The 26,139-nt window shown below is 44.6% G+C and overlaps 1 protein-coding gene across 6 annotated transcripts in view; it reads right to left on the bottom strand.

The window, feature by feature from the left end:
- PLXNB1 (plexin B1) overlaps positions 1-26,139 on the bottom strand; it is a 74,317-nt gene that overhangs the window by 42,876 nt on the left and 5,302 nt on the right. Inside the window, exons 1-2 of one of the 6 annotated variants that reach the window (XM_010390127.4) lie at positions 14,383-14,417; positions 9,416-9,687 (exon numbers count right to left, since the gene is read on the bottom strand). The gene's annotated coding sequence lies outside the window, so the exon portion shown is untranslated. Of the gene's footprint in view, positions 1-9,405; positions 9,688-14,382; positions 14,418-26,139 lie in introns of those variants that run through there. The other 5 variants (XM_010390129.4, XM_039558863.1, XM_039558862.1 and 2 more) reach the window with 5 other exon arrangements.

Here is a 26,139-nt window from a genome sequence, read left to right as displayed (position 1 = left end):
TCCCTATCATTATTTAATAAGTACTTAAAAGACAGGCAATCAAGTGTTTCCCTGTCAGATTAGGGTTATCAGTGAGACCTGCCAAGAATTGATTCTGCAATCTACACTGTTCAGTATGTTCACATAAGATCTAAGAAGAGAAGTATGTCTAGAAGTGGCAAATTTTATTATTAAAAAATTAGTAATCGCTATCAAAGTCAGAGAAGACTGTAAAAAGTAAGAGAACTCATGCACTTTAAAGTAACTACACAATATCTTAGATGTCAATAAATACCAAAACCAACAAAAAATATTCTAAGTACATAAACTCAACAGGATCAAAACTAGCTGTTATCACTTAGAAAAACTTTGAAAACTTCATAGGTCAGTTCAGTATTAAGTATCAAGCAAAAAGGTAAATACAGCCTTTGGAGTAATTAGGAAAGAAAGCACGTATCCCCATTATGCTGTCGAATGCTGAAGGCCGTTCTGATTCCCACATCTGAAAAAGGAGACAATGACAAAAGGGACAACAGATGACCAAAAGCATGGAGTAGCTTCCATATAAGGAGAGATCAAGCAGAGTAGGACTTTGAACGGACAAAGAAACAACCAGGGGGAAGATATGGAAAAGTCAAGAGGTCTGAAACATGACTCTGTCAAGATGAAAAACATGGAGTTATCGATGGAGTTACATGATTATACCATTTTTTTACAATGCAGAAACAACAGAGCACTCACCAAAGCTACAGACAACTTTCCTAAGTCAGCTCAGGGATATTGTCACTGGATGTAGAATATTTCAAATAACATTTAAAATGCATAATTAAGTTGTAGATCTCACTGCTGTAGGATGTCATGGAGACCAGAAACATAAACAAGTTAGAAGAGGGATTATATAAATTAATGGAGGATAGATATAGTCAAGATCAGATGATGAGATACAACTCCTGGCCAAGCAGGGCACTAAACTGATGATGGTCATAAGCTGGGAGGCAAATGGAAGGGGGGGAGAATGAAAAAAAACTAAAACAAACCCACCACATTATACATGCCCTGTTTCTTACAGTCCTCATTAAGCATCTGCTTCTGGATCTTGTCAAAGGCAGGACACGGAGCTACACAAAGCTTTGCAATTTGCCCCAGGATGATATTCTATTTAAACTTCTATTTTACGGTACATTTATAGACTTCATTTATTTTTAAATATTAAGAATGTAATTTCAGCCCTGCTTAACAACATATTTAGAAGGCTGGAAGCCTAACCTCCCTGGCTGTTTCTAAAGGCAGCATCTCTCATGTTAACATTTAGATACCATCTAACTGAAGCCTGACAGTGCAACACAAAAGTTAATGCACACCATGGGAAAGCAAACCCAGGGCCAGAGCCACAGAGCACAGAAGTGGCAGATCCCAGTTTAGTGCACCCACAGTCCCTCTTTCGGGAACAGCTCTTCCCTGTCTGCCAAGTGTTTGATGGAAACTCCTCGCTCAGAGTGAACACAGCAGATCCGTGTGTGCCATCAGAACAGCCAAGCCTTGGGCAGCGCTCAGCAGAAGCACGATTGGTAAAGTAGGTCAGGACCATCCGTTCTAACCAGGGAGAAAGGAAAGCTGGAGCACACCAGACTGTTTGGCCAGGTATTACAGAAAACCTTCATCTGGGATTTCATCACTACTTCAAACAGATGTGATTCATATTTTACTGGCCTCCACCTCAAACAAGGCACACCTTCCCAACCACACTGCCCTCCCTGTCATTAGGGGCACCTCTCCCAGCCTCAGCCAGGATCTTCCTGTTTTCAAGCTTTGGCTCAACAGGCTACAAAAGCCAGAATCCTGCTCTGCCATAGCTGTTTTATGCCAATTTGTCTAAAGCAGAAATGCCCAGCTGCTTCATCCAGAAACAGCCAGGACAGCACACTATCTCAATGTAATTGCTTCTGTCTTAGAGTCTATTTTCCTTGGCAGGATGCCCTGCAAAAGGGAGAGAGGAGATCTCTGCAACCAGCACATGCTTCCCAGAGGACAGGACTGTGACCCCTAACCAAGCTCCCACGTCCCAGAGGCAAAGGCCACACCCCCAAGGCAAGTTCTTTTGCATCCAACCTGGCCTTGGAGTAACCCAGCAAGAGAGAAGAGAAGCTTCAAACATCCTATGAAACTCCTGTGAAAAAGCACCAGTCCTATACTCCCATTCCAAGAGGAAACCCCGTGGTCTCTGTGCCAGCATCAGCCCTGCAGGTTTGCACAGTGGAAGGGAGAACAGAGGCCAACCACAGAAGGAGTTCATGCCAGCAGTGGTACAGACCACAGGCAGACACACAAGGACCACATCCCGAGCTCCACCATCCAGTTGTCAAGATGCAAATGAGAAGTGTTAAACACTGTAGTCTGCCTTGAATAAATCCTTTTGCTCTGCAGACACTGAGCAGTGCAGGGTGCTCTGTTAAAGAAATTTCCTTGACCCCCCTTAAGTCTCAGATTTAGTACCACAATAGATCTATAAAGAACTAATATGCCCTGGGTGGACAGGAAGGAATTATTCTTGGTGTTTTCCTTCATTTCAAATAAAATTCACTTTTCTGCCCTCCCCACTAATCTTCTGGAGAACCATACAGCCTGACAGCAGTTTGACAGTCTTACCCCCTCAGTCCAAGAGTGTCAGCAGTTCTGGCTATAGCCATGAATACAGGCAGTAACATGCAAATACATTTAATGTAATGCAGCCACTGAGTAGTACCTATCCCCTCCCACCCAGAAGAGACAGCAGAATAAACAGAACTCCACATCACTACCACAATCTGCTTGTGGTTTGCCTTCAAACCAAGATGAGGTGTATTCTACCCTGTATTACTCAAGTTATGTTAAAGCATTATCAGAAATGTCGCTTTGATCAATTAATCTTCCATGAATTAGTGCCTCAGCCTGGAAGGTTCTCAGTCATCAGCTCTGAACTGCTAGGCTCAATAGTCTGGCAATTAGGTTACACAGGTCTGTTAGATAATGATCCAAACTGAGGTGACCAGACATTTTCTTCCACCTCAGGAAGCCAATGCCAAGGCTTTCATAAAGCCAGTAACAGATAACAACACACCATGCTGTTCAGAAAGCCTGGGGACCTTCCCAAGCTTGGGAAGCTTCACACCTACATAGCACATCGGAGACACAACAGCTCCTACTGCACTACTGCAGAAGCCTGAACAGGTTGGGCGCAGACCTGGGAGCCAGGATCAACTTCACACCAGTCTCAAGGACTGTCCCGTGCAGACTGGATATCCACTGCTTTCAAATGGAATGGTGGCCCAGGAACCAACCATGCATTCAAGGTACACATGATTGAGGAGTCACAAGCTGGCAGCAGCCACGCAGCCTTATTCTTCTACTGTACAGTCACAGCCCCCCATGCCAGACACAGTCCACACTTGGAAGTTCTTGTTTCAAGGACAAAATTCAGAGCACCAGACTGCATATAGGGAGGGGTGAGAGAACTACTGCTGTGCACAGGCCATCAGGCAATGCTCTCCCTTCATACCACAGTGGGTCCACAGCCTGGAGGAGTGAAAATAAGCAACAGGAAAACTAAGTGGCAAAGAAAGCAGAAGCAGGGACCCTGCAAGATTTGGTACTTGGAGAAATAAACCATGTGGAGCAAGAGTTCTCTAGTTAGTTTTGTTAACATGCAGACATCTAGCCATGTCTTATCCAGAACAAGGGATTTTATAACAAGACAATTTTATAACAAGAAATTTTCAAGTGGCTTTACAAACATGAGTTTCTGTTCAGTCAGATTAAGGAGATACTAACTTTTTCTGGCAAAATATTTGAGCTCCTGGTTCAGGGCTGAGAAAGGTTCTTTGGTGCTGTCCTAGAGGCACAAAGGTTCAGAACCAGCTACCTGTGCATGAGAGCCATGAATTTTAAAGGCTTTTTGGTTGAGACTGTTCTTCATCTGGTTTGCTCCCCTCCCACCTGCACAGTCTGACAGCCACTGGCTGAGCAGGACTGACTGGCTCATCCCTTCCCCTTTCAGGGAAGCCCAGACCTTCACCCTAGGGCTGCAGAGATGCACTAAACAGGTCTGCAGTGCCAATCTGAAATGCAAACTGCTATGAGCAGGAATTTCAGCCAGTATAACTGGCTGACTGTCGGCATTTCAAGAGCATGCTGCCTTGCCAGGGTCACCCCTGGGCAAAAAAGTGCCCAGGAGACAGGAAAACCAGATTGACAGTAGTTTGTTAGGAATAGCACTGAGTTCTACAGCTGAGTGGCTGCTCCTTGGCTAGAAGGAACAGCTAGACAGAACAGAGAAATTGGTAAGGAAACAAGGGAAAAGTATGCACATCTGTGCTGGAAGGATAAACCATAGCCTGTGGTCAGCACAGTTCTGTTTGCAGACTGTCCCAGTTCCAGGCACCCTTTCTCTGTCATTTTAAACTGTGTACTCCACACACATGGCAGGGACTGTGTCTTCCTCTGGGAGAAGAAACTGTTTACTCTGCCACGCACAGATAACTAATCAAAACCCCACAAAAGCGTGGCTCAGACAGCACTTTTCAGACTTATACATGGACCAAACTGAGCAATCAGCCACCTAATGTCAACCCAGGAGGCCATGGTGGGGCTGACACAAATTTAGCCTCATAAAAAAGTTTTTGTTTAAATCTTCTCAGGGCTTAGTGGGAAATACACTAGTTAAAATCATGGATCAGCTAGGAATAGAAAAGATCATACCAGCTAAAGATGGGTTCAAACTAAATCTAATCTGGACAGACTATCTGGAGAATGGCAGACAGGTCCAGCACACACAGGAACAAGCTGAGAGAGAATCACTGCTTGAGCCAAGCTACTGAGGAAAACAACTGAGAAACTGAGAACAAACCAGAAAAGATACTCCGTAAATGGGGTAACAACTGAGCCCATTGCTACTCAGCAATGATGAGAGTTAGAGTTTGGGATAGAAACTTCTTCCGGCATCAAAGAGTTGACTAAATCAAGATAATGGGGCAGCAATTAACAGGAAAGGAACTTCAGTCCCCTCTACCTGGTGCCAGTCTTCCCCATGGTGATTCTTGTCCTAATCCTGTCCATACTCCACCTGGATTCTCCCTCAGCCCCAGGCCTGTCTGTATTCCCCAGCTGTAATCTGAGCACACAACTCCTCAGCCACTCCATGGAGTAACTTTCACTGCAGAACACGATACGCACACAAGACTGTATCCTTGGAGAGGAGCTATAGTTTCCCAAAATACACCAACTCACTTTTCAATCATAACAGCCTGCCTCCAAGAATACACATCACCGCAGCTCCGCTACCGGTCAGCTTTGCATAGCTTCTCCCCAGGGGCCACAGCAGCAAAGTTAGTCAACAAAAAGTTAAAAAAAAACCAAAACAAAACCCAAAACTCAAAAGGATACTGCCTAACAGCAGAGACCATGTCTCTAGAGACAAAACAACAGATAGCCTGACATTGTTCTCCTCCTTCTGAAATTAGAAGTTCAAAGGAACAACCAGGGCTGTTCTGTACTGTGCCCTCTGCATATTTGGGTAAGCATCTAAAACTAAGTGCAAGAGCAGACTTTCAAGGGTGAAGCATCTAGAAGTGAGCCCTGTTTTTGAGTTATTTTTAAATGTTTAGACAGGACCTAAAATAGGACCAGTGTTTTGAGTACTTCTGAAGAATATGAACCTCACGTAGGCCATGACATTTTTAGTTTGAAAAGGCTTTGGAACAGAGGTTTTACTGTTCATGCATCGTCTTATCATCCATTTTAGCTCAAATTAAGTTAGAGTCCATTATGAAGCAAGAAACACCCTTTCAAAGGAGGGAAATTAACACAAATAAGATGTAGGCTATCAGCAATAAAGCAGTCTCTGTATCTCAGTAAAATCTACCATCCCATAATAGCAGGAACAGCATTTGCCACAGAGAAAAGGAGAAAGTCAGCTTCTCTGCTTACAATATTCATTTTCACACCACCCTTCCTACCCATGTAGTTTCTAGAAATACACTCTCCACCTCTCTTCAAATTCAAGTCAACAGCCTGCAGACTCCAGCAGCCCAAGGCAGTGCCTTCAGCAAGCAAGAGGCACATGCTGTACATCACAAGCAGCACAGAACCAACCTAGAACGCAAGATGTGCCAGTCTCTTTTTTAACCAGTTTTATTACATCCCCCCCTCCCACCCCATGCTGACAAACCAGGCTGCACTTGTCTGGCTCGGGCCTGAAACAAAAGACTGAAGCAAGCACATAGTAGCATTTTACCTCCCTGAATACTCTCCCGGGCTTCAAAAATGAGCAGCTCAGGGACTTCTTGGGAGAAGGGTGGTTTGTATGCATTAGTAACCTTCAATGGCTCTTTCTTCTATGGAAGTCCTCACATACACACAGATGTTTGGCATTCACAACATCCTGTGACAAGAAGTGTCCCAGGTTAACTGCACACATCAAGGACTAAGTTGTTATTTGGTTTTAACCTTACTACATGCTGTCTCCATGCAATACCTATTCATACTTGTCATGGAAAAAGAAAAAAAAAAAGTTGTTCCCTCTCTAAACTTTCTATGCAATTCAGGAATTGAAAATAACTGTCATTTATTGTTTTTCAGGTGGAAGAATCCTAACTTATTCTGTTGCTCTTTGTATGGAAGGTAATGCTCACCTCTGTTCACTGTTGCTGCTCTTCCATTTCTAAAAACTCTAAGAAGATACCTCTATTAAGATGGCAGTAGTTTCCCTAAAGCTGTGAAAACTCAACTTCCATAAGAGCTGCAAGAATTAGTGTGATGGTTATCAAATACAGCAGGGATTCCCCACTTCTGTAGTGAATTGCCCATCAGTTCTGTGTTAAAATATTCAGCCTAACTCCTTAAACTGAGTTTGTTTAAAAGCAAGTTTACTTTCAAGCCACAGTATTCAGCTGCACCCTTCTTCCTCCAGAATAGGGTGTATTTTTAAAAAACCTTCTTCTCCCTGTTAGTTCTTTGAAAATACAAATTATCTTATGTTTGAATTAGCCTGCCCCGATGAAGGGTAGATCCCTCACAAGATTGTGTGCCAGAACTTAATTCTGTCATATGTTCTTTATGAACATTTCAATCCAGAAGCTTTTACCTCAAGTATAGAGAGAGTATTTAGAGATTTCCTGACGCTACACAGAACAATATTGTTACCAGACCTTGTTCTCCTGCAGAGTCATATAAGAATATTTGGGTTTGGAGACTGTTTGTATCATGACTCCCTGCAAATCCTGAGTGATTTCTTCCACAAATGCAGTAACCCTAATTGCTTCCCACATTCTTTATGAGATATAGAACTTTGTTAATAATACATACTTAGCTGACTAAGCAACCTAAACTTTCCTGTCAGGCTGAAATAACTTTCCTGGCTTTCCTCTGTCCTTTGCCAGTTTTACTATTAAGAGTCAAATAAGCATTTTTTACAGATGCAGAAGATATGTAGAAGTATAGCTGGAATTAAAAAAGAGAAGGAAGGCCATTAAAACCCAACAGAACAAGATACTACCTAGAGTTACAATACTCAGTGCTAACAGCTTCTTAAAAATATAAACCTACCCCACAATTTAGGGTTTTGAACCATACTCTAAGGGTTAGAAGGAACACCTCACCCTACAAATAGCCCATAACTGGTCCTGATAAAAACAAAAAACCCTTTTCCCAAGGTTCTATAAGCACCTGAGGTGTTTTCAGAGGCAATGGTGAATGTTTCTTCTGAAGAATTCTTGCCTTGCACACAGCACTGCAGTTGTGTGTTCATCTTTACTCTTACTTGTGGTGGTGCACAGAAAATAGGGCAGAAAATCAGTCCCTGAACTGCTTAAAAGGGAGGGGAGGAAAGAGGAGGGAACAAGTAACACTCTCCTAGGTAACATCAAGTTGCTACTCCGGCTGCACAGGAATGAAATCGAGCGCGACTCAGACAATAACTGTAACTCACATTTCAGAAGTTAGTTTGTTCAGACATGATCTTTCACACTCAAAGGTACAAAAAAGCATGTCCTCTAGTGCACTTCTGCTGGAGCACTTTTCCAACAGGATCTGGACAGAATCAGCTCAATATCTAAAAGAATACAACACACAGCCCTCTGGCCTCCTTACAATCTTGTATTTTTTATGTACCCAGAAAGCATGGATCCAGAAGACACTGGCCTGAATTCAAGTCATCTCAAGGACTTACTCATTCCTTATTTCAAACAGCTTTGATTTAGTGGTTTTACTGGAACCACCCAGAGCAATGCAAAGCTGAGGCAACCAGACTCACCAATCTTTGCACATTTGTTATATGTATTCAGGATTTATTCTTGGATGCTCCAGATTGGAAGAGGTTTTCTGAAAACTTGCTCTTTATTATCTAAGAGTTCAATTCAGCTCTGCTACCAAACTGAAACCACACAGGCCGCACACCCAGAGAGGTCTGGGCTGGGGGTTGCTGTCTGGTTTTGTTCATTGTTTTTATTTCTGCTGATTCCTCCTCCTGTTAGAGCTGCAAATCCAACAAGCAGACATCCTTCTGATGAAGGGCTCCTGTACTCTCAGTGCTTTAACGTGATACTCATCTCTCCAGTGCAAAAGTCAGTGACTCATCCACATCAGTTCCTAGTATCCAGGTGCCAGGGTTTCACTTCTCAGCCAGAAGTTCATGCAGATTTGCACATCTCCAGCAACTCATTCAGTCTGGGATCTCTGGTGTACCACCCTACATTTGATATTCAAATTCCCATATTCAGATTCCATGTATTCACCTACAGAGTGCTTCACCAGGCAAACTGACAGCAGAATTGTAACTATCCTGTTTAATAGGAAGCAGCATGAAAGAATTCAGTTTCAGGGAGACATTTCTTCAAGGGTCTATAGCTGTCAACACCACAAAGCTCAGCCAGCACAAAGCAGCTCATCACATTCCATGGTGATTGACAGACAGAGATGAATGTCACTCCTGCTCCAGGAGTCTGTCTTCGGATTTGGCAACACTCACTGACCCATTTCTACTTATAGATCACCATCAGAAACTCACGTTTTTGTTTTGGGTTTTTTTGGTTTGTTTCTGTCTGTAGGTTAAACTAATTCCCTTCTGCAGAAAATTCAAAGTTTAAAAGGCAGTTTTTGTATTTCAAGTGCAGCACCAGAGATGCCAAGAAGACTCTTGTAAAAGGTGTACAGTGGCCTGACTTTGGTAGCACTGCAACCCATAATTCCCAATCACTCTCTCAAGAAACTTGGGGTGACAAAGACAAAAATGACAAGCAAATAGGCAACCTCTGGAGTAAATACATCTGCTTACAGCAGAACTCTACAGAACAGAGCTGCTGTTGAAGAGATAGATGTCCTTCATCCTTCACAGGATTTCCCTGCATAAAGAGAATGTTCCCTTTGCAAAGAGAACAAGTGAACACTCCCACATACAGCCACTCACTGTTTCCAGCAGACCACGTGCCTGGAGAACTCGTTCAACTAATCACAGGTGGTACAGTTGGTCAGGTGGGTTCATCATGCAGCAGCATCCAGAGGCTGCCCAGCATGACAGTGGCCACACACACGGAGATGATCAGGAACACGGAGGAGCCCAGCAGGCTGCAGCAGTCCATGGGCATCCCAGGGCTGGCTCCTGGCACATTTTGCTTACCATCTGGACTCTTGGGAACGTTGAGACACCTTCATTTCTCTTATTGAAGAGTGTGCCTCAAGCTGGAAAAAACAACAGAGCATGAAATGCAAAGACTATTTTTCCAATAAATTAAATCTGTTGCACTTGACTCCCGCTGTGGTTCCCTTCCCCTGAGAAGGCATGGTCTGGCCAGCTGCACGAAGTCCAGGCAGCCCTGGGAAAACAATGGGATCTTTTTCTTGCCAGAACCAGCCTTCCTGTTCACCCTTCTAACCATGGCATGGCATGGAGGACACCCCCAGTGTGTCTGTGGAGAAGAGGAGTCTGTTGGCATAGCAACTGCACACGCTAACTCTCTGCTAATGAACAGGGATAAAATGTTTTGTTCTCATTAGGAAAAATACAGACACATTCCTGATTGGTGAGTAATGTCTCTGCCTCTGAGAGATTAGCTCAGAGCCGTGCAGCCTGAAACAGCCTCAATTCAGCCCACTGCAGTGCTTCCCTTGAACAGCCACTCTCCAAGGACCCCACATCTCTCAAGGGAAAGCCCACAGAGCTTTCTGCAGCACTTTGCCTTCGGGCCTGAGACAGCTCAAGGCAAGAATAATGAGAAGAGGCTACACAGGAGCAAACCAGAACAGGCACAATGAGAACACACCCCCTGTCCCTGCAGGGGAGCCAGCTCTCGCTGGTGCCTTCGCTGCACCTGGGTCCCAAGCTATCTCGCAGTCAGTGAGTTTGTCTTTGTGCATCCACTGCAGGTCTGCGTTGCACAGGGCTCAGATCAGCCTGGGACCCCAGCTCCCACTCCAGCCACATTCCCCAGTGCTGGGTGAATAAATGCACAGAGCAAAGAACAGAACACTCGACAGCAGAGCTCGGCAACCATTAGGTGCCTGGGTGCAGAAAAGAGAACAAGGGCTCCTGCCTACCAATCTTTATCGGGATTTTGGCATTTAACAATCAACAAGATCCACCATGAATCTGGTATTTGCAGAACATTTGCACACTGTTGTTTTATCACTCAGGTCTGTATCTGGGTGCTCATCCAGGCTACACAAAACCTCTGCCCACAGAGGCAATACTGCTTCCCAAACTCTCTCCCCTCCAGATCCTCCTGCCACAGGAGCCAGCACAGCAAGTGGGAGGATCACAGTACTTCACTCTTTGCAAAGAAGATCTGGGACAGATGCATGGCCAGACACCCAGTGCACAAGCAAAAATCCAGTCTTTAACCACACCTTTGCTGGGTGTTTGGCATAACCTGGTCTATAGAGCACAAACACAGCCTAGCAGAATCAAACTGTGTAACTGCACTCCAAGCCCACGGTTCATCTCTCCTTTATGCTGCTACTGGCTCCCATTTGCTCACATCAGTTCACCTTGCCTTGAATTCAAAAGCTGTTGAGAATAGGGACTGCACACTTTAAACCTCAGAGGCGACTTTACAGTCTTTCTAGGGGCTGAACAGGTACGCAAACTCCCTTCTCCCTCTGGTGGGAGATTGGTGCTGGCCGGGATTAGTACCTCACACAGATACACTCAGCTCCACAGCAAACTGGGATGTGGCAGAGCTCTCTTGCTCTCCCAGACCCCTGCACTGTTGATGGAGAAAGAGTGGGATTCAGGCTTGCAGGTAGCCACAGGCTGTGCTCTGAGCACCCACTAACTCCCTTATCCAGCCCCTCAGACTTTCACCTGCCCTTTTCTGCTCCTCAGGGCTTCAAACAACCTCAACTCAGCAGCTCAAAGTGATGCAGGAGGAGAAGGCAGAGTGAGCAGCAGGAAGGAAAGATTCTGCTCCCTTATGTCTTTGAGAAACAGGCATGTGCTGCAGGGAACCCAGTGTTGCTGCTCTCCGTCAGCCACAAAACCTGCGTGTTAACCTGTGCTGTGATCTGCCCATGGGACTTCTCGGGCTTCATTTCTACTTTACGTCCGTCCAGCCGAGAATGCGGTTATTTCAGTCCCTAGGCAGGCACTCTACTGCCTGCAAAGCCATCTCTCTTTGCCTAAAGGAGAGAAATAACCCAGGCTCTTGCCCAGCAGCGACAGACCCCGGCCTTGGCCGGCAGCCCCTGCCCACCCTGCCGTGAAGCACAGATCCTTCCCAGACCAACACAAGGCCAGACGGGCCGGGGTGCTGTTTTCCAGCCTCCAGGCATTTTACTTGTTCAAGGCGATCCCTCCCCCAACCCTCAGAAAGGAAAAGCCGTGGGAATGGAGCTCAACACCCCGAAGTAGGCTCACCCCCGGGCGATGAGGAGCTTAACTCCCTGCGCGCCGGCGGGGCAGCCCTCGGGCACAGGCTGGCAGGACATCGGCACGAGGGGACATCCGGGAATGGCCCCGTCCTGCTCCCTGCACTGACGGGCACCCGCACCACGGCCCCCAGTGCTGTGCCAGCAGTGAAGGCACAGACCTGCCACTCGTCCACCACAGTCCCTCTCGCTTTGCCAGGACGCTCAGCACTCCTGTAGCTCTGCTCTCCAGTGTTTCCATCCTCCACCAGCACACAGACAGCAAGCCACAAGAGGAAAGCCCTCTTTTAATCTTTTCACTCTTCCAGCAAGTTCCAGAGGCTGCCCACTTAACAAAAAGTTACCTTTACCATGTCATCAAGGCACTTTTCCTCCCTTTTGCCCCACATGCTGCGGTACAAAGCCGCCCTCGTGGGCGCAGAGCCTGCGGTCAGCCATCAGCCAGCATGTCAGGAGTTAAGTTCGCATTTCCATTCTCCTGACCTGCACCAACGCTGGCTGAATATCGAGCTATTCTTTGCAGCTTGATAAAGCATGAGAAAGCTAAAGGCCTCACACACTCCTCTTTTCACAGCTTGGCCTGCTGCCCACAAGCTGTCACTCCCTGGCACCTAGGGCAAAGAGAGAGAGGAGGCCAAACTGCAGCCAGCTGCAATGAATCACTCGCTCCCCGTCCCTCCTCCCCAGGGAGCCCGGGTCCCTCCTTCCGGCAAGGGGATAATGTCTGCCTGGCTGCGCTGGCTTCTTTCACAGAAAAAGCCATCCTGGGGCCGGGGGGGGGGCTCCTATTGCAAAAGCTGCTGCCACAAAAAAGCGCAAACCAGCTCCCAACAAGACTGAAGAACAAGGATTTCTGCTCAGCAGCTGGATGGGAACGCACGCCTGCAAGTGTTCAGCACAAACATCACTTAAAAATCTGAAGTTGGTCATTTGTCTAAATTGCAGGAAATTCTGGAGGAATGCTCAGGCACAGAATCTGATTTGAAGGAGACTCTTTATCTCTTCATGCCCCACTCATGGGATATTTATTTTGGGGACTTATTTCCATTCAGTCCCTTCCTGGCTCCCTTTCTCCTCGCTATATCCAGCCCAATTACCAGGTTTCGGCGAAGCTCTTTCAACCACCACCACCCCTCAAGTTTATTTTGATGGGTTCCATCCCACAAACTGCTTCCACACATTACAGTTTGTTCTTCATTTTTAACACAAAACAGCAGAGGGAAATGTCCAGATCTCAGAGTCACTGGCATCCAAGACAAAAAATGTAGCTGAGAAGGCAAAGGAACACCAAGGTCATCACGTGTATTTCTTGCACTATAGACCCGCATTTGGAGAGCAGTGCTTTCGAAAGGTAAAGATGTCCAAGCCTTTGCAAGGTCAGGATGTCAGCTGTTTACTTTCCGAGAAAGGGGATATTCATCAGTAAAACACACGTAAACTCAACCCCTCTCCATCAGCGTAAGCATGAACTGAACAGCAGCATGCAGATCCACATGGCACATGGGATACCTCCATCCACTCATTTCTGTCTCCTGCAAAGAATAACTTTGCTGCACAGTAGCCAGTCCCTGCTCAACAGTTCTATCTCTCCCAGTACAGAGAAAGGAGCTGCAAACTGCAGTTTTACTAGGAAGAGGGTTTAACCCCAAGCCCTGCAAAGGCAAATTCTCATTACCTCAAGGGCAAGATGAGAGGTTGCTTTCCCAACAGCATGTGCTACCACATCCAGCACCCCTCTTCTCCCACTAGCACTATCCCAGTGCCTCATATCCCTAAAAGCCATACTCTCTGCCCCCCTTTCCTATCCAAGGCAGCCATTTAGGCTGCAAATTCAGCATACCTGTCTGCTGGCAGTGTGCTTCAAATTCAGCCAGTGTGAGGGCAGGATTAAATAAATTCCTCTTATCTCTTCCTGCACTTGCAGGGTTATAGGGAAGGAAGAGCTGCACAGTTCCCACCTGGCAGACAATGTGTATTCAAACAGTGAGAAACTCATCAACTTTGGGTCACAGAGGTGATCCACAAAGGGTTTATTTTATTACTCTTGTTGTTTGGGCTTTCAGGGTGTTTGTTTTTACAAAACCTGGAACAGCACAAAACAAAATCATGAAAAGAACCCTTTTTTTTTTTTTTTTAAGAGAAACAGAAGTACCTTCACTATTCCTAAAGCCACCTTCATCACAAACTAAACCAAGTCTTAAAAACACTCTTTCAGGGGCACAGGCTGTCAAGAATCACAAGTAATCACAGTCAATGCCACTTTATCACATTCTCTGCCAGATGACACACTACATATGGATTTCCCCTTATGATACATTTATAGCACTTTGTAAGGTTTCTCCTGCACTCCTGTACATCTACATCAGTAAGTGTCTCCTCCACAACACCTGCAGCTATAAAACCAGTACATTGAAAAGATTATTATACTGAGCATCCATAAGTTAGCAAGCTCCGGAACTCGGGTTACCCCTTGTGTAAATGAAATACAAAACACTCCCTAACCATACTCACACACACTGTTCAGCTGTGGGAATGCCAGCTCATCTGCCATCGCCCTCCTCTGCCAGAAGGATCTCCAAATGCAAAGCTTAATAGAAACAGTTAATATCCTGAGCGTGCCTCTGAGCCATCTAAGCTCTATGTGTAATATAATCGGGTTCATAATGCCCAAAATAGCACTCTGGAGTCCTAGCACAGACTAAGACCTCACTGTATTAAGTGTTGTGTGGATAGTTGCAGTGGTGCCGTTTTCTCTTCTGTAAAATTACTGAGTGCCGTATACAGGAACCAACCATAACCCATATTTTACAGAAGCTGGGACACAGGAGAGCAATGTATACTTTTCAAATGTCTTTTTTTGGCAGCTAAATCAAGTTAGTATTTTCACAGACACACTGAGGGAGGGAGGGAAGGGAACACTGAGGTTACTCTCTCTCCAGAGCAGACAGGCAAAAGCCTAGTTCAGCCAAAGCTCACTGAGGCTCTTTATGTTCCCTTCAGTGACAGAGGTCACTTGTCGAAGCCTGAACCAGATCTGGTACAGGGCTTCCTGCTAAGCATGCTGGCAAAAGGATCTGAGCTATACCCTTCTCTGCAGTTGTTTGTGTTTCTTCAGGAACACCAAAGAGCTGGAGTCTGTCCCAACACTGCTTGCACTGCCTTTGCTAAAAACATCCCTTTTAGCTCCAAAGTAAAATTCGTCTTGAACTCCTTGTGCTCTGAAGAAAGAAAGCCCATACACAGGATCCATGAAGAAAGTAATTGCTTGTGTTTGCCAAAACACTTCACTTATTCTAATTCTTTCAGCACAGATTCCAGGATACTTTCCTACCATAAATACAGGTTAGATCCACGTTTGAGCTGATTACCCCGTGATGCTCTTTAGGATCACATTGCACAGCAGGTGCTGCTCATACTTCCAAAGCATCCAGAAGTCACAGTTCTTCAATTCATTGATTTTTATGAGGCACCAGGTCATGCTGTCTGGCCTTCAGCTGATCACAGTTCATGAGCTTTCTGCATGTTTCTGGCTTAGGAACTATATGTGTTTGAAGTGAATAGGGACTAGACGCCTTTTGGCAAGATGCCTGAGGCAAAGGTCTCAGGAGAGAAATCCACCATTTCCCAGGCTGATATAAATGGACAGGCATCCCCTTGCTTCAATTTTTATTCCCTATTTGTGAACTGGCTATGAAGAAGGACATTCTCCTCTCACCTAAAAAAATCTGTGCTTTTTAGCACTGCTTTGTCTTTTTTTCTGCTGTGTGTTTTTCACCAGAGAAGAGGAGCCCCATCAGCCCATGCAGTGTCTTATCAGAGCCCATCCTGCCCTGGCAGCATGTTCTCCTGAGCTAAACAGAGCAGGCGGGGAGGCAGGAAGACAAACTTCCACAAAGCTGTTTCTTAAACGAGATTTACACAGATGCAGTGAAACAGAGTAGGGTCATGGGTGAGGAGAGACTGAACATATTTACAGCTAACCAGCAAGACTGCCACAAGAGGCTTTGACCTAAAACAGATTTTCAGGGAGAAACACCAAATCCAAAACTATCACCTGCAGCCCAACTGGGAGCTGCCACTGCCTCCACTCTTGCTGTACCACTGCAATGCCATCACAACCCCAGTACCATCCTTTCCCCCTGAAGTACCTGTTCCTCTAAGAGGAGATCATAAAAACTACCTCATCTTTTGCGCGCCATGAGTGATGAGGATCTGAAAGACTGAGTGTTTTGGCATCTAAAGTAACCACTGTGAAAATGTTACAGGAGATTTTTGCCAGAACAGGTGAGAAGAGCTTTCCAACTTCTTGAAAAAGATAATGTGTACAGAGGCAACCCAGTGCAGAACTGCAGGGACAGCAAAAATGGAAGTCCCACTGCTGTGGTGAACATTCCTGGGGCTGTCGGTGTGGGAAAGAGGAGAAAGTTCATTGCTGCTTTACATGTAGTCACTCAGGAGACAAGCCATCAAGATCTACAGAAATTCTGATTGTCTTCTGGAATAACAGATGCAGTTTCTGGGAGAAAGATTTTTCATAGGCATATTTTTGACTATTGGTGGAACAACTTCTTTGTTTCAGACTAGAGCTAAAAAAAAAAAACCAAAAAGCCCTTCTTGCTATTGCTTTGCCATTCAAGACATTGTCATTGTCATCTCTCAGATGTGTAAGCATAAGAGACAGCAGCAGCTGAGCTGTAGTAATTAGGAGGGAGAGATGTGCAGGCCTTGTCTCACATCTTCCTGTTAAGATGCAGTTTACACTTTGGCAGGTTTAACAGTCCCCAGTGAAAATAAGCCATCTGCATCTGCTCCAGCACACCATTCTCATTTCTGAACCCTTCAAGCAGTTCTGGAAAAATCAGCATTGCCTCCCTGCTTTTTTTTCAGGCCTAAAAGCAGTCACAAACCCATTAATTCTCTTACAGTAATGCAGGAACACTGGCTCTAGACCTGTTCACAAGGCATCTACTTCAAAAAAAAACCATTTCCCATTTTATTCAGGCATCTACTGAGTTCCAAGTTTCACTGCTTTCTGTACTTGCAGCAGGGAAGCCAAGAGGGACGCGAGCAACCTTATTCAATTCTATTCACAAGCACCCTTCCTTGGGAAAGCCAGTAACTTTCAGAGGGTCTCTGCAGACTTTGCTCCACCGCTTTGCACGCTGGAGAATGGCTGGTTGGTAATCCTCTTTTCACTCAGTAAGCACAGACCCAAAGGTTTTCATTCCTGTGAGCTCAGAAATTTCCATTTCCATTTGAGACAGACATTTTCCTGGCAGTTCTCAAAAGATGCATTTGTAAAATAGGGAAACAACCTCAAGGAATGCTAAAGCAAAGGAATAAAGCTGTACATGGACGGTCTTTCTACCTCAGCCAGGAAAGGAAATTCCTTCTCAGCACCAATGCCCCATAAACACAACCTACTCTGCAACTACCAAATACTTGATCAACACAAAGTGACCAGCTGACCACTCTACCCTGTACAAACACCAAACATTTTCCTCAGTGTTGGTTTCAGATCACCTGGGGCAACAGCCTCCAAAATCTCAAATGAAAGAAAAAGTCCAGAAATGTGTATTTGTGTGTGCATGCAAGACAAGAAAAGAGGCGCACATCAGATGGCTGCAACACATTGGAAAGGTGAAGGTGTTCTACTGAACTCACTACAGGAAGACACACTCATATCAGTGGTTTTTAAAGTTGTAGCCCATAGACTTTTGCTGTCTCCAAAGATAATTAAAAAACTAAATCCATTGTTGTATCTGTATCATAAAATGTTTAGAAGTTTGCAAGTCCAAAGAGGTTGAAACTTGCTTCTTCCAAGTGCAAAACATTTAGATGGCCCAAAGCCAAGTCCCAGAAAAAAGCCCTAGTCATCGGCTCAGGAAAGCCAGCTCTTAACACCAACCAAACGTATACAAACCCTCTGGTAGGGCAATTCACAGTATCATCTCCCACAAACACTCACTTAAAATTGCAGCTATCATTCACCTCCTTACTTCTATGCCAGGGAAACCTAACTGAGTCTCACTTTGACACTCTCCAAAGTAGTCAGCTGAGTGAGTTTTTTTTCCCTGCCTTGCTTTGGGGAATTTCTGCTTGGTGCTTCTGTAAAGAGAAACAAAAAGGCTTCACACCGCATCAGGCAGGATCCCCCTCCATCACTCTCAGCTCCTTAGCCAAAGGCATTCCTGAGGTGCAGTGTGCCCTAATAAATCAACAAAAGCACTCCAGGTTTCCCGGCAGCTGGAAACTGGAATTCTGCAGTGAAGGCAAACACCTCTCCAGCTAAAGCAAACACAGCCAGGGAGCCCCTGCTGAGCACCAGAGCTACTGTCAAAAGAGGGATAGAGGGAGAAGGTGGGATCATAAGGCATCTGGCTGACAAAGGGCAATCCAACATAAAGATAGAAGATGGCCATAAGTCCAGCCCTGACCTAGGCATTCCTCTGTGCAGGCATGTGCTTTCCAAAATGTTTTATCAGAATAAACCCACAAAACTTCATTTTTAGAGCAATGACCATCTTGCCCTGATACAGATGGTACTTTTGCCTTTAAGAACATTTATTTTAGTGTTTAGAAGACCCATGTAAAAGATCCTGCAAAAATACAGAACAAAAATAGCCCAGTCTTAAACAGCTTATAACTTAACTCTAAAATAAACGAAGACAAAGGGAACAGCAGTGATCAGTATGAGCAGCACTCAGCTCAGCAGAACAAGACGACTGCTGTTTCCAGGGGTAAAGGAAGGCATTTGGGTTTTTTTTATTTTTAAACTATATAACAGAAAAGACCTGATGAAAGATTTTAAAGAATTATTAGGTGGGTTGGAATACATTTATGGGCCAAGCACCTCTCACACAAAAACCAAACCAGCATTTTTCAAAAGCAGCACAAGGAAACAACAGAGGGTAATGTTACCAGACAAACAGCAGCAAGAGCCCAGTTTCCAGAACTAACATTTGCTAGATTGCATACAAAAAACTAGATGGGCTGTTTCAGTACCTCATTTTCAGTTGCACTTGGCGAGTAAGGGAAAGGAGAAACCAAGCAGGGCTGAAACAGTGACAGTAAAAGCAAAAGAGCTGACTGCCTCAAATGCTCTTACAACAGGCACAAGCCCATTTATACCATAAAATATCTCTCATTCAATAAAACAAAGGCATCTTCCTCAGATGCACCCTGAGAGCTGGAATAAATACCCAGATTTTACCATCTCCCCCTCCTGATGGTTATGCTCTCCCACAGGGAGTTTCCTGGTAACGCATTCAGTGCATGGATGGGAGGTAGCACAGGATAAGTGTGAACAAATTTACTTATGTCAGACCCAATCTGGACTGCAAATCCAAGTCTTCAGCTTCCATGGCATCATTTGGAGCTCTCACTTTGAGACCACTGTAAGGCACATTTTCCTTCCCACTCCCTTGAAGAACCACCAGGTCCCAGTCCACAAGCAAACACTGCCTTTAGGGTAAATCCTGGTCTACCTACATGTGGTTAATTGAGACACACAAATGCCAGGCAGCTGACAGTGCACAGCAATGGTGCAAAGCCAGCAGCCCCATTAGCAGGTGAGTGCCCGGAGCTCCCAAACTACAAATCATCCTTCCCCTCAGCCTGAGGGAGATCCAGCTGGCAGAGCTGTGTTCTGTTTGGGACGACCCTGACTGGCACTTAAAAGCCCGGGGTCTCAAGAAAGAAATAACAGATGAATGTGCTGGGTGAAGGACTCCTACATATGTATACGTGGAGAGAGACACACACAAAGGAGGGCGGGGGGGCAGCTGGGAAGAGTGACAGCAAGACTTGTCTCTGGGCCTTGTGCTTATTTTGACCTTTCAGTTAAAGATTCTCCAAAAAGGCACTGCTCAGCCCCAAGCCTGATTAGATGTCTTGGGAAAAACAGAGCACAAAGCATCACACATGAATGAGCACAGAGCCATAACACGATCTGGATATTCCCACCCATCCATATGGCCAAAAAAAGCCACGTTCTTCAATGCAAACATTGGCAGCAGCAATATGAAACTAATGTGTTAATTAGCAGATTTTGCAATCCAGCACACAGCAGAGACTGCTGGTGGTGGCTATTACACAGTCAATCAGAAGTGAAACAGAACAAGTACCACGTTACTTAAACCATTCACAACAAGGTTAATAATTTGCTAACTGCATATTTCTGGCCTGAGCAGACCAAGGTCTGTTTTTCAAGCTTATTTTCTCAAAGGTATTTTAAAATGTATTTACCAGGGCAAGCTCTCCATCACTTGCAACTCTTCTCTTTGTTAACATTCAGTCTCAACTTGAATGTTTAGCTTAAATTCAAGAAAGGCCACTGCCTTGCTTTACACAGCATCAGACTAAATGGGCTCAATGATTTCCCAGCCTTGTGAAACTCTTTAGCTTTCAGCCTGTAAACAATCACAAGTTATTCTGAAACAATCATAGGCTAAATGACAACATTGAGCAGATTTACTTCTTGTATAGGATTTTCATATTGAATGCAATAGAAGATTATGAAACTGAATTACTTAAATGCAATTGGAATTTAACACAATTCCTTAGAGTACATGGGTTTACACACAAAATGCTTAATAAAACTCTACTCTCCTAGAAAGTTTAATCAATAAAATAAATACTGCAAGACAGGTGAGATACGATATTTATTTCACCATTACACTGATATTTCTAAGAAATATAAAAAATATATATAGAAGATTTCATTTTCAGGAGATATTTGAAGTACAAACCTCAAGCTGACACTCCTGCCATGAACAAGATTCTTTATATCCAGGATGTACCACTTATGGTGCACAAAGCATCTAGACATAAACAAAGTTTGGAAGGAAAAGAACAAACAGGGATGAAGAACATGACTGAATTGATCTTGGGGTTATTTCTAAAGCACAGAAAAACAGAAATCAATTGCACCAGGACTAGTCAGTCACATAATTTAAGGTACAGCCGCTCTGATTTCCTGCCTAACACACAGGCACTGTTCCATTTTATCCACTCACACCTCCACAAGGCCCATTAAGTGGTTCTGTGAAATGTAGTGGTTTATGGCATCTAGACTAAAGGCCTTTGGAGGTCAAAATGTAAGTTCAACTACTCTGCTAGTAATTTGCTACAATGGCTCCATCATTCTTTCTGGCAGCGAGGCCAGACTAATTTCTTAGTTGTTTGCCTTCTGCCTTGAGCCATTAATTCCTTCTCTGCTGGATTAAAGAGGAGCTCCTCAGAGTCAATTATGCACAGGTTTTAACCAAGTCACCTCTCAATAGCTTTTTTTGGCAATCAACAGATTGGTCCTGTCAGTGTCTTAGTACAAGGCATCTTTTCTTGAGTCCTTGAACAGCTTATAACTTTTTTTTTTGTTTTTTAAATATCAGTTTGATTGTCCTCCCCCACCTCTTCCCCCTTCTTCAGGGTCATTGCTTTGGTGAGGCACAATCAGTGAAAAATCAGCATCTCTGGCACACGGAAGTCCACACTTGCCTGTATCAGGTGGATGTCATTTCACTGGACCTGTGTTACAGCCTAATGGAGGAGCTACAGAAATCAGGCTGCAAGGATCGTATCAGTTCACTAACAGTCAATTATCTGACTGTACTGAGTGGAAGGAGCTTGTATCTTTCTTAATCACCATGTAATCATTTCTCCAAAAGTTCTAAGGAAAACTTCACTACCTCCCCCATTCTGCCGAAGACCTACATACTATTCAGGATATTCAAGCAAGAAAATCCCAACATTCCAGTCATTTCCAGCCATGGTTTTGAATTTGTCCTCAGCATGGCCTACTTCTCTGCTGAATCAACATCAGCAGTGGCTTTAGACTTATTTTCAGAACACTGATGAACTACTGAACAGTGGAGTACACTACTGATGCTTGCCGAAATCACCTGCTAGGAATACCACGTTCTCAAATGTACCCAGTAACCCATGATTTCAGAAGCATCAGCCTTTTAATTAAATAATTATGAGGCATGCTGTTGATGTTGGCACAGATCAATTATTCATACTATTGTACGACTCCAAGTCAAACATCCAAGAAACACATTACATGAACAGTCACCTGCTGCCGTGATTCTTTCCAGCAGCACTTTCTTACTATTAATACAACCCATCCCTTCAGAGGTGTATATCTGTATATCCTCTGAAGTATACATCAAAAGCTATAAGTACTCATCTCAAACCCCCCCAAAGACCTGCATGAAAAGCATTAATCCCTTGTAGATGTTAACCAGGCACTCCATATCACAAGGACTGGTACCTTCCTCTACTTCTTTTCTAGCAGGAGGCTCATTGAACTTCCACCTCTAACCAGATTTCCATTGCGTGGCACTTCTCATTTTGTGTTACTTCTTATTTTGTGTTACACATTAAATGCACGTCTAAGTTTGCAAAGAGCACAAGGCAGAGAGCTTATGCTCTGTGTGCAGGCAGGAGCACAGGGCAGGTTTGGGTGTGGGATAGCTGGAAGGGCTCTGCATGTTATACCACTTGGAAGAAAATAATTCCAAGGCAATAGTGGAGAATGGAACATGTGGCTTTTACCAATCCTTACCTTGGCATTTTCAAAAGAACGAAATTTACTTTTCATTGTGAACTCCCCAGCCCAGCTACCCAGGAACACCAATACCTGGCTGTCTATCAGGGACAAGATCACCAAGGCAGCTCCAAATAGCAGAACAAGCAGCCTATGGAAAACTGGTTTCAGGGAAAGCTACCCATCAGTTTTAACAGCAGAAAGTCTGCTCATATTTATGCATGACCGCTCACGTGAACTGCATGACTGCTTTTGTTGATCTGCTCGCAGCGATCCATTCTTTCAGTAGGAACACTAGGAGGAAGCCATGCTGGGACTGGGCAAGGGGAAAAAAACCACCCGGTGGATATACTGAATGGGACAGAAAATTCCCCTACAATTTCTGGAAGTTTATTTCCAGCAATGCCCTGCATTGACTTTTCTGGCAGCTTTTTGGGACACCTTCACACATCAAAGCCCAAGCCATACCACAGTAGTCATTTTGACTAAATCTACTTTAGAAATTGATTAAACCATTGATTTTTTCATCGTTTAGATAGACACAAAGTGACTTTTCCATCCCACAAAAAAACCGAAGGGAATTAACACATGTAAACAGAGTCTTCATTTAAAAGGGAGTGTTTTGCTCCCTTAGAAGGAAAGTCCTGCAATACTTTATTTTTTCTTGCAGCTCCCAAAAGATCAATTCTCCTTCCTCCACTTGAGCTTTTCACCTTTCTGTCCAAAACAGGCCAAAGGCACAAGACTTCTTGAAGCATACACAGAAAAGCAGCCTGAAGACAAACACAGTTCTTCCTATAGGTCACCAAAGGTAAAGACATCAGTACTATTTTGTCAACTGACAGTTCTATTTCAGTCTGTGAAGCAGCAACACAGAAGTCAGTTCCCAGTAGAGATAACGGTTTTTCAAACACAAAAAGTTTATTCTTTCTCTATACAGAAAAGAGGTTTTTGAGATATATTTTTCATTACTGAGTGGAATAACAAGGATGCTCCATGTGTTTATGCTGGTAGAGACCATTTCCCTTGTGAATCACTGCCTACGTGCAATTTCTAACTGCTTAAAATAAACACATTGTGGAAGTTCCTTCATTAGAACCTTGTGCCTTCTGGTACTTCCTACATGGTGCATTTGGGGATGCAGATTACAATCCTAGAGCTGAACAGCCAGGTGTCATTTGTGTTGTGATGATCCAACAGGCTCTGGCAGCCTGCAAAGAACACAGAGACTGTAATTGTCACTGTAGCACCCGTTAGGATCACACTGTGCTGGCAGCACTGGGAGGAAGGGAAACAGATGCATAGCCCAACGGCTTTCAAACATTCAGGAAAAGGATGAAACCATGGAACTATGAGTGCAGGTCATTCTCCTGTAACAGCTTTGCTCAGTGCAGCAGCATCCTGGGACTTGCATGTGGATGCTAAACACCTGCACCAGCCACAGACACAAAGCTTTGATCAGCAAGAGAACACTGAACTGCAAAAGTACTTAACCAGAAATGTTCTTGTGACTCTGTGAGCAGCACCAGCATACAAGTTCCTCCCAGCATGACACCCATCCCTGTCATCCACTGGAGGGCAAACACTATTCAGATGTTATTTGTCTGTAGCTAATGAGTTTGGCATTCATAGATCCATGACAAGAGCTCTGCTACAGCAGGTCTGTGATGGTGGGATGCTGTAGATGTATTTGGATGGCTGGATCCAAAATAACACTGGTCTGTAACGTGTCCATCAGTTTGCTCACTCTTTCTACTCTTCACAACCTTTATTCACAGAGTTCAACAGAGACAGTTCTCCACAGTGGTGAAGCCTAGTTAAGCATTGTGAACAGTGGCCATTATCAGTATAGGTGATTAAGGAAAGCTTCATGATGCCACCACCCTGTACAGAGAGGCATCAGACCCACAATGAAACAGAACAATTACTTGCAAGACCATTGATGGCAGGGGGCTGCCTGTGTTCTACGCATAGAAAATGCATTTACAAGGTTCAAGCATCCAGAACAGTACTGCCACTAAAACATACAGGAGTAACTAAAAAATATAATAAACAAGAAAGTGTGATTGTCAGAAGCCTTTAGATTTGTGGCACTCTGCTGAGCTTGTTACTGAGGCTACTGACACAGGCTTTCACCTCCCCTGCAGACCAGTTCAGTGTGGAGATGGAAGGGGCCATGGTGACTTGGGCACTGTGAGGACAGAGACTTGACTGTCCCAAGCCCAGAGAAAGCAAAACAGGCTAAATGGCTCTTTCATCTGGTTCTGTGCAGCTGCTTATATGGCCACACTGCCAGCACACAGAGTCCCTACTGCCCATCTGTGCTGCTGTAGGAGGTAATCTTGCAGGTACCTGCCCTCTGGGCAGTACAGAGAGCAAGAGCAGCATTTGTATGGCAGCTGCTCTACTCCACCACTCCTTTTTCCTTAGCTCTGCATCATCTCAGCAGTGCTGGGCACAGAGCACAACCAGACACTCCAGCTCTGGAGCTCCAGCTGCCTGTTTCTGAGGCCAAGGAGCTCGGCACATCGAGTCACTCAGGGATGGCAGTGCTGCAGGGGCTGCTCTGCCTTCCTGCCAATTCAAATTTTGCCTATGCTGCCAAGAGGACAAGCTGGTAGCAATCACCCAGGGCCATTCTGTAATTGCACATGCACCTCTGTTGGCTGTCACACATCTGGAGAACAGTTTCTGGTTACAAATCCCAAAAAGAGAGGAAAAAATTTAGATCAAAGGAGGAAATAAACAGTACAAGTCAGTGTTACCCCTTACAGCCACAGCAGTGCCTCAGAAGGCACAGTCACACAAGGGAACCACACCTCTCCATCACAGCCATGAGAAAGCTGCACTGCTGCGCAGGGCAAACAGCAAAAAGCCCTTGCAGTCTTTGTCTTAAATCTCTCTCAAGTTTCAGGTTGTCATGAAATGCAATTCAAAATATGTTTCAGCTAAGGATCAGAATATAAATTCACAAATGCCTTAGTCTCCCTAGGTACTTCGACCTCTCTGCGACCTCATTTTGTCAATTTCTATCAAAATGCTAAAAAGATCCGGCAAATAAACAGAGCCCCTGGTTAGTACTTCTCCATTTCCCACAGTGGCACACAGATCTCATGCAATTAATTCAGTTGCACATCAGCTTTACCATTCTCTTGGGTAGAATCATTCAGTAATGGACTGCAATCTGTATGCAAGAAGTCATATGCAGGAAGCAAATAAAAATCAAAATATTCATGTGGGTGGGATTCAAAAGTCCAGGAACTGCTTCTGCACTAGAGATCTCCAGCACATACAACTTCTGGCTACACTAAAAGTAGGAGAGAGGTGAGAAGAGCTTATGACTGTGGTGTGTGGAAGACAGCAAACAGGTGATCAAAATGCTCATCACATGTGTTACCAAAATGCTCTCACATATGATAATTTCATAATTCACTAACATAATTGCTCTCTCCAGCATTTTAAGAAGGTTTGATGCAAAAAAATCTTGGGATCAAGGCTGAAATTGCTAAAGAGAGAGTTGCTTCAGGGCCACTAACTAACTCCAAGCTGTCCAAACCCCTACCCCAGCTTCAGTGAGGACATTATTTCTGACAAAGCCTGGTCTGGCAGGACCATCTCTGAAGCCATGGTTCCTCTGCTTTAAATTTTTGTTGTCTGAAGGATTTCCAGCTGAGCAGAGCACTTGGCAGGCAATGCCAGGAGCATTTTCTCAAGCATTT

The sequence above is a fragment of the Corvus cornix genome, chromosome 12, assembly GCF_000738735.6.
Source record: "Corvus cornix cornix isolate S_Up_H32 chromosome 12, ASM73873v5, whole genome shotgun sequence".
Lineage (NCBI taxonomy): Eukaryota > Metazoa > Chordata > Aves > Passeriformes > Corvidae > Corvus > Corvus cornix.
This window is presented reverse-complemented; position numbering and strand designations above follow the sequence as displayed.